Source organism: Bos mutus, chromosome 24, assembly GCF_027580195.1.
Source record: "Bos mutus isolate GX-2022 chromosome 24, NWIPB_WYAK_1.1, whole genome shotgun sequence".
NCBI lineage: Eukaryota > Metazoa > Chordata > Mammalia > Artiodactyla > Bovidae > Bos > Bos mutus.
In genome coordinates, this window is record NC_091640.1 from 7,086,602 (window position 1) to 7,099,118 (window position 12,517).

Genomic DNA, 12,517 nt, shown 5'->3' on the forward strand with positions numbered 1-12,517 from the left:
CCAGCCCTCGGAAACCTCACCTCCTAAGCCTGGCTGCTTTATTAAAGAGTTGGCTGAGCACCAACAAGTGAGCTATTTTTATTCAAAACTTGGGCTCAAAGATAAAATTATGGCCAAGAGGAAAAGAGAGGCTGAATGTGCTGTCTGGAAAGTCTAAAGAGAAACACTCTTGCAGTCCTGCTGTTGTTCCGAGGGCAGCACTTGAGTGCGTCAATCAGCAGAGCCTTGTTCGTGTTCCTGGGGGAGAAATCCAGCCACGGGATGCAACCCATGTGCCCTTATGTAGACAGGGGCACATCCTTGCCGCATCCGATGTTGGGCCCCACAGCAGTCACACTGAAGAGCATCCAAAGCAGAGCACGAAGCGAACTCACATCAGCATCAGGGCTTCCCGGTGGTTCAGTGGTAAAGAATCCGCCTGCCAATGCAGGACACCCAGGTTCCATCCCTGGGTCGGGAAGATCCCCTGGAGGAGGGAATGACAACCCACTCCAGTATTCTTGCCTGGAGAATCCCACAGACAGAGCAGCCTGGCGGGCTACCTGGTACTCTTGGCTGTTCACAAAGAGTCAGACAGGACTGAGCCACTAAACAACATTAACAACATGTCAGTATCAGTGACTCTGCAACACTCCTTGACTCCCAGGTCACCAACCATGATGTCCTGGTGCTGGGGTTTGAAAAGCCAGGAAAAAAACTAAGTGGGTAGAACTCTTGAGAGAGAGACATAAATAATTCTTTACCAATAGAATTTAATAGTGTCCACAGAGCCTCCTTAACCACCTTTCCCAACAAGCCTCCACTGCCTCATAGTACATCAAAACATAGAGCTAGACTCATGGTTGCAAGGGCAGAAGAATGTGCGGGAAGGGAGAGTTAGGGAGTCGGGATGGACACGTACACACTGCTATATTGAAAACGGATCACCAACAAGGACCTGCTGTAGAGCACAGGGAACTCTGCTCAATGTTACGTGGCAGCCTGGATGGGAGGGGAGCTCGAGGGAGAATGGATACATGTGTATGTACGGCTGAGTCGCTCTGCTGTCCACCCGAAACTATCACAATGCTGCTAATCCGCTATACTCCAATATAAAATAAAAAGATTTTTAAAAAGATATATCCAGGACCTAGTCATTTGTAACTTTGTAGGTGGTGGATTAAAACTTTAAAATTGAGCCAAGAGATGGCCTAAAATTAAGCTGGAGGTTAAAGGGAATTGAGGGTGGGTGTGAGGATGGTGATCCTGAAACACAGGATCGAAACCAGAGCTGCCGCGTCCATCCAGACAGCGCCCTTGGTTTGTGGATGGTCCCCAAAGCCTGAGAGTCTCGTGTGTCAAGTCCCTCGGGTATAAGTCTGGGAGGTTTGGCAGGTGAGGTGTAGTAAAAGTATTTTTGACTTAAGGACAGATTTTATTTTCTTGGGCTCCAAAATCACTGCAGTTGGTGACTGCAGCCACAAAATTAAAAGATGCTTGCTCTTTGGAAGAAAAGCTATGACAAATCTAGACAGCGAGTTAAGAAGTGGAGACATCACTTTGCCAACAAAGATCCGTCTAATCAAAGCTATGATTTTTCCAGTAGTCATGTACAGATGTGTGAGTTGGACCATAAAGAATGCTGAGCATCAAGGAATTGATGCTTTTGAAATAGGGTGCTGGAGAAGACTCTGGGGAGTCCCTTGGACAGCAAGGAGATCAAATTAGTCAAACCTAAAGGAAATCAACCCTGAATATTCATTGGAAGGACTGATGCTGAAGCTGAAGCCCCAATACTTTTGCCAGCTGATATGAAGAGCTGACTCATTAGAAAAGACCCTGATGCTGGGAAAGATTGAAGTCAGGAGGAGAACAGGGCAACAGATGGTGAGATGGTTGGATGGCATCACTGACTCAATGGATTTGAATATGAGCAATCTTCAGGAGATAGTGAAGGACAGTGAAGCCTGGAGTGCTACAGTCCATGGGGTCACAAAGAGTCAGACACAACTCCGAGACTGAACACCACCACTACCACCACTGGAGTCGATGAATATCTGCATTATATGAGCCACAAAATTAAGAGAAACAAGTATAGCTTAAATCTAGCCAAATGAGATTAAGATCAGTATTGATTATAATCAGTTACTTAAAATTTGAGAGCAATTTGAAAATGAAGGGTAAAGAGCCCTTATCCTATTAATATACACTATCATACTCTTCATTTTACTTTTTAAATTCCATGAGATCACTTGATAGATTAAACAAAATACTGGAAGAATGAATTCCTTGGACAATGGCATTGTTAGCAAAGGAAGCTAGGAAAAAAAAAAATGACACAGAGTCTGAAGCGGTGGGGTTCATCTAACACCACATAATGGAGAGGGAATGGTGACCAAGGAGGTCACATTTAATCCACTTGTCTGTTCATTCCAAGGTTACTGATTGATTGTGTGCGGGGGTCTGGTGAATTAGACAAATGAGAGTAGGTTGGCATTTCAGCAGGATGATTGGCTTTCCTGAAGAAAGAGGGTGGGGGTCTTCCCTGGTGGTCCCGAGGTTGAGACTCTGCACTCCCAATGTGGGGTCCAGATTAGGCTTTCCTGGTGGCACTGACACTTTTATATATTTTTTCATATATATATATATGAAAGTCACTCAGTCATGTCTGACTCTTTGTGACCCCATGGACTATACAGTCCATGGAATTCTCCAGGCCAGAATACTGGAGTGGGTAGCCTTTCCCTTCTCCAGGGGATCTTCCCAACCCAGGGATCGAACCCAGGTCTCGTGCATTGCAGGCAGATTCTTTACCAGCTGAGCCACAAGGGAAGCCCAAATATATATATTATATTTCAAAAAGAGCATAAGGACGTAAGATTGGAAGCAGAAGTAGTTGGAGGCTGCCTCAATAATCCTGGGCAGACACAACAGAGCCTGAACTTCCTGATGACCCAGAAACAGACAAACTCATGGGGTAGCTACCTGTCAGGTAGACTCGGCTCCTTTGCAAAGATTATTCTTACAATCAGGAAGAGAAACTCCAACTGTCTCCACCAAAGAACACTTCTTGAGATAAAGTTATAATAACAGTAGTTGAAATTAATGCGCTTCTACACTCTCCATCCGTGTAGCAATAAAGTGGCTCGCAGTGTCCGTTCAAATCTTAGCTCTTCACGCTAGCTGTGTGACCTTGGAAAAGTTCCTAACCTCTCTGTGCCTCCATTGCATGGACAATTTTATAAGGATTAAGTGAGTTAATTATATGTCCCTGACCTCATGCACTTTTGTGTCTAATCATTTAGTGAGATCAATCAACTCACATTCTCAGACAGCAGACACGCCAGGCCATCGGTACTGCATTATGCTGCACCTGCTCGTTTTTAATCTGTGGTGTCCCCAGGGCACAGGTCAGCTCCTGGCACACCTGAGAAACCAACTGAGACCCGGCTGAAGGTCAGCTCAAAGGCCTCACCTAACCACACCTGCGGAGAAGGCAATGGCACCCCACTCCAGTACTCAGGCCTGGAAAATCCCAAGGGCAGAGGAGCCTGGGGGGCTGAAGTCCATGGGGTCTCGAAGAGTCAGATATGACTGAGCGACTTCACTTTCACTTTTCACTTTCCACTTTCGTGCATGGGAGAAGGAAATGGCAACCCACTCCAGTGTTCTTGCCTGGAGAATCCCAGGGACGGGGGAGCCTATGGGGTCGCACAGAGTTGGACACGACTGAAGCGACTTAGCAGCAGCAGCAGCAGCAGCAGCAGCCACCCCTGAGTATCGCCCTGCCTGCCTCTCAGACTCCAGCTGTCCTGATGGGAGCCATTAGTCGTGTATTCCTAACCACCACTCGTGATGGGCCAATTTACTTTTTTTCCCCAAACGTTAAACTATTTGTTTTGTATTGGGGTATAGCCGATTGGCGAATGCTGTGTAGTTTCAGGTGAACAGCGAGGGGACTCAGTCATTCATATACTTTCTTCCTCAAGGGAATTCCCTGGTGGCTCAGACGGTAAAGAATCCGCCAGCAATGGGGGAGACCTGGGTTCGATCCCGGGGTCGGGAAGATTCCCCTGGAGAAGGGAATGGCAACCCACTCCAGTGTTCTGGCCTGTAGAATCCCATGGATGGAGAAGCCTGGTGGGCTACAGTCCATGCAGTCGGAAGGAGTCGCAAACGACTGAGCGACTTCACTTTCACGTTCGTTCTTCCTCAACCCCCCCCTCCTATCCAGGCTGGCACACAACACTGAGCAGAGTTCCCTGTGCTATACAGTAGGTCCTTGCAGGTTATCCATTTCAAGTAGACCAGTGTGTAAAGGACCTTCCCAAACTCCCTAACTATGCCTTCCCCCCGGCAACCATAAGTTTGTTTTCTAAGTCTGTGAGTCTCTTTCTGTTTTGTCAGTAAGCTCATTTGTACCATTTCTTTTCAGGTCCCACATATAAGGGATGTCATACGGTGTTTCTCCTTCTCTGTGGACCTACTTCACTCGGTCTGACACTCTCTAGGTCACGATGGGCCAGTTCAGAACACGACTGTGTGGACAGTGGTTTAACCTCTCAGGTTGCTTGATTACACTGGTGTGATTTGTTCAGTGTTTATACTTTGCTGTTCCAGCAGGAGGGTCCATGTCTTCACTGCTGTCAAATGTTACCTAGAGCCCTCTTCCCTGCTCCAGGGAACCAGGGCAGCTCCAGAAGTCTGCACTGCTGTTAGCCCCCTCGGGTCCCTGCCTGTCCATCCGAGCCTCGTCAATCCGATGACACTGGGACCAACCTTCTGCATAGTTAAGAAATGGGGATTTTCCCGTACTTCTCCCTAGCGATGAATAACATGAAACATAATTCATGACATTTAAATTTTTATTTTGTTGTTCTTTCTATTCAGTCATGTCTTGTCTGACTCTTTGAGACCCCGTGGACTGCAGCACACCAGGCTTCCCTGTCCTTCATTATCTTCTAGAGTTTGCTCAGATTCATGTCCGTCGATTCAGTGATGCCATCCAACCTTCTCATCCTCTGTCGTCCCCTTTCCCTCCCGCCTTCAATCTTTCCCAGCATCAGGGTCTTTTCAAATGAGTCAGTTCTTCACATCAGGTGGCCATAGTATTGGAGCTTCAGCTTCAGCATCAGTCCTTCCAATGAATATTCAGGGTTGATTTCCCTTAGGATGGACTGGTTGGATTTCCTTGTTGTCCAAGGGACTTTAAAGAGTCTTCCCCAGGACCACAGCTAGAAAGCATCAATTCTTCGATGCTCAGCCTGTTAGCGGAAGTGCACTGACTGAAACTGCCCACCCTGGCCTGGCACCATGGTAACCATTCATGCGAGTTGTTTTACGACAGGAGGTCCTGGTGGGGAACACAGAACTAAGGAGCCACCACCAACCGGAAGAGTTTGGGAAAGGTCAAAAGGAGACACCACGTGTCTGACCACCCCCCAGAATCCTCCTCTCTGGCATCCATCTTGGCTGAACAAGCCGCACACCACCAGGAAGGACTCTGAGTCAGAGTGATTGGTGAGAGACAACCCGGAAACGAATCCCATCACCATAAAACTGTGAGCCACGTGACAGAGCAGTCCTCCTGGGTTCCCTTACCCTCATGCAGGGGCACCCCTTCCCAACCAAGTTTCTTGCTTTGTCAGTTGGTGTGTCTCCTCAGACAATTAACTTCCCAGTGTTAGACAAGGATGATTTTGGGGGCCCTGGAAGGACTCCCCCTTCTGCAACAAGCCTTCTTTATGGTCCAACCGTCACATCCATACATGACTACTAGAAAAACTGTAGCTTTGACTAGACAGATCTTTGTCGGCAAAGTGATGTCTCTGCTTCTTAATACACTAAGTCTGTCATAGTATATTTTAAATGATCATGAATCCTAATCTGTCCTATTCATTTTTATTGAATTCAGTGATATTGAGTAAGGTTCTTTGGGTTACTTTCTCACCCAAAATTTCCCTTTCCTTATAAATATGACCCTTTCTGAGCATGGGCTGGGACCTCTCCCACACTCCTCACAATGTAAGGGGGTCCATCAGTCAGAGACCCTCCGTCCTTACTCACAGGGACTTAGTAAGCACAGTAGCTAAATGGACCGTTTCACTGACATTGACAAATCAATGACAAATCTGTCTCTTCACTGACGTCAGAGAAAACTGGTTTTCTTCATATTTTTTAACACCAATTTCCTCCAATGACTAAAAGTCCAGGGGAAAAAAATGAAGAGGAATATCAAAATGCATACCTAGGATCAAAGGCTAACTTAGCTTAAAGAATTAAACAGGTTTAAGCTAGGTAAACATTAACTTGGGAGGGTATGCATTTGCAGTAGACACAAATATTTAAAGGGTGAAGTCATCGGGATTGAGGAATTGTAAATGCAGATAAATCACCAGAAGCAAACGAAAACTGAGATTCGTACATAGATCAATATCTCAACCATGAATCTGATAGACTTATCAAACAGAATCTAGAAATTCATGGAAAGAACAATGCATCTTGATTAAGTAAAATTGATAGCTAGAATCAGGAAACAGTTTACTATTAGGATTTTAATTTAATTTACCACATTGAGAAAAAAATCAATATGATTATGTCATAACTAATCAATACAATTATCTCTATATATCTAGATGCTATGGGTTATATCTAGAAGCTATGCTATGGGCTTCCCTGGTGGCTCAGACAGTAAAGAATCTGCCTGCAATGCAGGAGACTCGGGTTTGATCCCTGGGTGGGGAAGATTCCCTGGAGAAGGAAATGGCAACCCACTCCAGTATTCTTGCCTAGGAAATCGCATGGATGGAAGAGCTTTGCAGGAGCTACAGTCTATGAGTTTGCAAAGAGTCGGACACGACTGAGCAACTAACACTGTAACACTGTCACTATCCACAGTGATTTTGAAGCCCAAGATAATAAAGCCTGTTACTGTTTTAAGTTTTTTCCTATTTGCCATGAAGTGATGGAACCGGGTGCCATGATCTTAGTCTTTTAAATGTTGAGTTTTAAGCCAGCTTTTTCACTCTTCTCTTTCACCTTCATCAAGAGGCTCTTTATGGTCTAAGGACATCATATACTCTGCTCGGTTATTTTTTTTTACTTTCTCAGGGAGAGCTTCTGGGGGAGGCCGAAGGACAGGCATGGGACAGGGAAGAAGAAATTCACCAGCATGGTGTCAGCTCTGAGATGGGTATGTTCACTTACATTATTCTACTGGATTCACGGAAAGCCCAATAAGTGTGATGCTATTCTACATTTGCAGAGAAGCGAACTAAGACTCTGAGAACTGACGGTAAAACGCTAACACACGTGTGCCAGGCTGCAAACCCACGCTCAGTCACCACACTGCACTTTCACACACCAAATGCAGGCTCCCCCACTCTTCCAGCCCGGCTCGGAAGGCTAAAGGCCGGCTTTTCTCCACAGTCAGAGACTATTTTCTGTTTCAATATCCTATCTCATCAATTCTAAGATTCACCATTTTTTCTTTCATTTTTAACATCTCTGAAATTAAAATGCATCTTATATTCACAAGGGCTCCCCTGGTGTCTCAGAGGGTAAAGAATCCACCTGCAATGCGGATTCAATCCCTGGGTCGGGAAGATCCCCTGGAGAAGGGGATGGCTACCCACTCCAGTATTCTTGCCTGAAGAATCCCATTGACGGAGGAGCCTGCAGGGCTACAGACCACGGGGTGGCAAAGAGGCGGACACGACTGAGCGACTTCACTTTATATTCACAAAGCTTTACAATTATATATGGCAGCATTTGTTCCTTTCCCAGTGATGTATAAAAGAACGGTGTGTCTTAGAATGGAGTGTTCGTAGAATGAGTGAGTAGGACACCCTCCCCTGAGCCACACACTGGGCTCTGAGGTCAGAGGCAGAAATTCTCCACCCTTCCTCAGGAACCTATGCCAATGGTCGTTTTTTTCAACATCAGGAAATATGTCTTATGTGCAACCTAAATCTCTCAGGCTACAGCTGAAGTTCCTGCCTGGCTTGGCTGTTAAAAGAGAATAGTCATCTCTCTTTTTTCTTCTTAGCACTTTTTGCTAAGCAGTGGGTTAGGAAGCTTGGAAGGATACAAACGAAGTGGAAGATGAGGCTTCTGCTCTCAAAAAGACCCAGAGAAAACCAACTGGGATTCAGGTAAGATAACACATGATTAAGGACCTAATTGTCACAGAGACGGCGGGGCAACTTGTTTTAGTTTTGTTTTCAATACAGTCTCATCATTAAGCTTCATTCATTAAGCTTTTCAAAAGCTTTTATGTAAAGAGACTTCCCTGGTGGTCTGGAGATTAGTAATCTGCTTCCCAACGCATGGGATGTGGATTGGATCCCAGGTCAGGGAGCTAAGATTCCACATGCCATGGGGCAGCCAAGTCCATGACAACTACTGAGCTGCGACCACAACTAGAGAGAAGCCTGCACAGTGCAACGAAAACCATATGCAGCCAGAAATAAAATAAATCAATATTTTTTAAAGCTTATGTAGAAATATCTTTGCATCAAGTAAGCTAGTGTAGTGGATCCAGTCATTCCCCTCAAGAGCCATGTTCAAGTCCTAACACCATGTCCCCCATTTGGAAATAGAGTCTTTGCAGATGTGAGCAAGTTAAAATGAGGTCATCCTTGATTAGAGGGGGCCTTACATCCAATGGCTGATGTATTTATTACAAAAAAAAAAAAAAAGGAGAGAGCGATCTGAATACCCAGACTCAGAGGAGGCACACAGAAGGCCACGTCAGGATGGAGGCACAGGTTGGGATGCTTCCCAGGTGGCTCAGCGGTAAGGAATCTCCCTGCAATGCAGGAGAGACAGATTTGATCCCTGGGTTAGGAAGATCCCCTGGAGAAAGGAAGGGCAACCCACTCCAGTATTCTTGCCTGGAGAATCCCATGGACAGAGGAGCCTGGTGGCCTACACTCCAAGGGGTCACAGAGCCAGACATGACTGAACAACTGATACTTTCACTTTTCATCCTTGATTAGAGTGGTCCTTACATCCAAGGACTTTATACCAAAAAAAGTAGAGAGTGATTTGAATACTGAGACCCAGAAGGAGGCACACAGAAGGCCACATGAAGATGGAGGCAGAGGTTGGGGTGACGCAGCTGCAAGCCAAGGCACCCCAAGGATGACCAGGAGGCCCCCAAAGCTGGGAAGAAGCAAGGAAGGATTCCTCCCTAGAAACTTGAGAGCAGGGGTCCCCAACCCCCGGGATCTGATGTCTGATGATCTGAGCTGGAGCTGATGTAATAACAATAGTAACAAAGAGCACATACATGTAATGTGCTCCAATCATCCTGAAACCATGGGCTTCCCAGGTGGCCCTGGTGGTAAAGAACCCACCTGTCAGTGCAGGAGACGTGAGGGACTTGAATTCGATCCCTAGGTCAGGAAGATCCCCTGGAGAAGGAAATGGCAACCCACTCCAGTATTCTTGCCTGGAGAATCCCATGGACAGAGGAGCCTGGTGGGCTACAGTCCATGGGGTCGCAAAATAGTCAGACACGACTGAGCATGTGACAGATGGAGAGATGAGATCTCTAAGTCATAGCTGATTTTTTAAAGAGTTTGTATAGCTCATTGTATCATGTATTGCTAAGAACACATTTTCTGTTAAAGAAGAACATTATGAAACTGTAATAACTCTAGAAGCGTATAGACAGTATTGCAGAATATAGAGACTTTTAGCCAATAAGAACCTTGAGGATCATAATCCCAGTATGAACCATTTGAGAATACTGAGGTCACAGAAAATACAGACTTAAACTCGCCCCTCCCCAGAGAGGAGGAAAGACTCCAGGGGGAAGGGGGCAGGCAGAGCGCATGCTGATTTCAAAGCAAAGAACAAGAGGAGACAGTGGGCCCCACACAGATGAAAAGAAAGCTGCCGAAGTGTAAAGACCACCTCTAATTCAGCATGGCACTGTGAAAAGAGGCCCGCTCTGGGTGTCAGACAGAACTAAATTCAAAACCCCCATTAGCCACTTAACGAGAGCTGTCATCTTCACTTATTTAAGTGGGCTACGATCCATCCTCTTCACATGGACTGCAGGGATGACATCAGAACTCAGTAAGGAGCAATGGGTACCTGGGTTCCCTGCCTGCAGGGAACCCGGCACCACTGACTCCCAGAGCCAACTTCATGAGGCAGGACCTTGTTATCCCTGTCGCCCAGAGTACACTGAGGTTTAGAGGAGCAAGGTGCACGCTCATGGTGACACAGACGGTGAGAGGCGGGGCAAGGACAGCCTAACTCCACAGCAGCCCTCCTCTGCCGTTTGAATCCTGACCCTCAAAATACGCTGCTCTGTTTCACCGACAAGGCATCACCCTGAATCGCCACCACCATCGAGAGCAACGCATCGGAGACACCCCCTATGTCCGGGGACCAGTCTACTCTGTCTTCACACCCTCAGTCCTGACCCAGATGACAGACACACAGCAAGTGTCTGTTAAGGGAATAAACTAACAAGGGAGGTGGGCAGAACGTGGGCTTTCAGGGTCTCGCCCGTGAGACAGAGAAGAAGAGATTTGATGAGAAACGGCTCTGCATTTGTCAAGTAACGCAGTCCAGTTTAAAACATCCACTGTGGGAAGTTCCCTGGCAGCCCTGTGGTTAAGACTCTGCACTTCCACTGCAGGGGGCTCAGGTTCAATCCCTGGTCAGGGAACTAAGAGCCCAAATGCTGTACGGAACACCAAAAAAAACAAAAACGCTGCACGTGACAGCCAGGTCGGACAGCTCAGTGGTGGCGCAGAGGACGCAGGACACAGCCCTGCCCTCTGAGAGCCACGTGCAAGGTCGTGAAGGGCTGTGCACAGATAAGTGATTCACACACGTACACAGTTCTCAAGGCTAATTATTATCTGAGGGATCCATAATGTAAATATATATCTTCATTTTATGGGGGAAAAACATGTACAAACAAAGTGCTGAAAATCATTTTTGTTCAAAAAAAAAATAATATATATAATATATATATATATATATATACACCCATTTTTACAGAGAAAGACCAGAGACGCAAAGATCTTGGGTGACCTGTCACCTCTAACACAGGAGGCCCGTGCTGAGAAGGCCCACAGCGAGCAGTCCAGGAGGTTGTCACGTTGTGTTCAGGTCACACGCATTGCCAACGCCTGAGTCTGGCCTGTCCCTCCCGTGCAGCAAGGTTACGGGCCGACACGATTTGTTCCACTGGCTTCACCAGGGACAAAGGGCAGACGTTTGCACAAATAAATAAACCTCAGGCTTGATATCTTGTTTCTATCCAAAGCTAAAGACCCCTTGTCCTTTTGTCCCTGGGGCAATCTTGCAATAATTTTTCATTTGTTCCTTTGCCTGTTTTGTATCACACTAGGCTCCTGTCCCGGAGAAGGCGATGGCACCACACTCCAATACTCATGCCTGGAAAATCCCATGGACGGAGGAGCCTGGTAGGCTGCAGTCCATGGCGTCGCGAAGAGTTGGACACGACTGAGCAACTTCACTTTCACTTTTCACTTTCATGCATTGGAGAAGGAAATGGCAACGCACTCCAGTGTTCTTGCCTGGAGAATCCTAGGGATGCGGGAGCCTTGTGGGCTGCCATCTATGGGGTTGCACAGAGTCAGACACAACTGAAGCAACTTAGCAGCAGCAGCAGCAGCAGGCTCCTGTCCATGGGGTTTTCCAGGCAAGAATGCTGGAGTGGGTTGCCGTGTCCTCCTTCAAGGGATCTTCCTGACCCAGGGATCAAACCCACGTCTCCTGCCTGGTAGGTGGATTCTTTTCCGCTGAGTCACCTGGGAAACCCCACTGGGAGCAATCTTGGTGACGCTCCGCCTGGCGGGACAGAGACCTGTCCTCTGGCCTGCATCACTGCGGGGCCATGGGGACCTGCAGATGGAGACCCCTTTCTACTGGGTCTTGTTACCCTCCCCAGTTGCTGCTAAGCTGACTTGTCTGGTTTTGTTCTGTCCTTGTACTGTGGCTTTTGCTTCCTGGCAGGGGCCTGTTTTTCTTTGCTTAGATCTACTTTTGCTAACACATTCTTATAGTCAAACGTCTATATTTTATTTTCCTCCCCCTGCATAAACAGCAGGACCTAGAGGAGAATGCAAGCTTTCTGATTTCAGATTACAAATTCTTTCTAGTCTACTCCAAAGTTTCTGGATACATTACACAGATTTTGTAAGAAACAATCAGTGAATATGTATTGAGTACCAAGCTCCCTGCTCAAGAGAAGTATCAATAACCTCAGATATGCAGATGATACCACCCTTATGGCAGAAAGTGAAGAAGAACTAAAAAGCCTCTTGATGAAAGTGAAAGAGGAGAGTGAAAAAGTTGGCTTAAAGCTCAACATTTAGAAAACGAAGATCATGGCATCCGGTCCCACCACTTCATGGGAAATAGATGGGGAAACAGTGGAAACAGTGTCAGACTTTATTTTTCTGGGCTCCAAAATCACTGCAGATGGTGATTGCAGCCATGAAATTAAAAGATGCTTACTCCGTGAAAGGGAAGTTGTGACCAACCT

At 46.6% G+C, this 12,517-nt stretch overlaps 1 protein-coding gene across 6 annotated transcripts in view; it reads right to left on the minus strand.

The window, feature by feature from the left end:
• SOCS6 (suppressor of cytokine signaling 6) overlaps positions 1 to 12,517 on the minus strand; it is a 119,603-nt gene that overhangs the window by 25,101 nt on the left and 81,985 nt on the right. The window contains exon 5 of one of the 6 annotated variants that reach the window (XR_011462523.1): positions 8,711 to 8,788. The exons of the other annotated variants lie outside the window; for them this stretch is intronic. The gene's annotated coding sequence lies outside the window, so the exon portion shown is untranslated. Of the gene's footprint in view, positions 1 to 8,710; positions 8,789 to 12,517 lie in introns of those variants that run through there. 6 annotated transcript variants of the gene reach the window in all.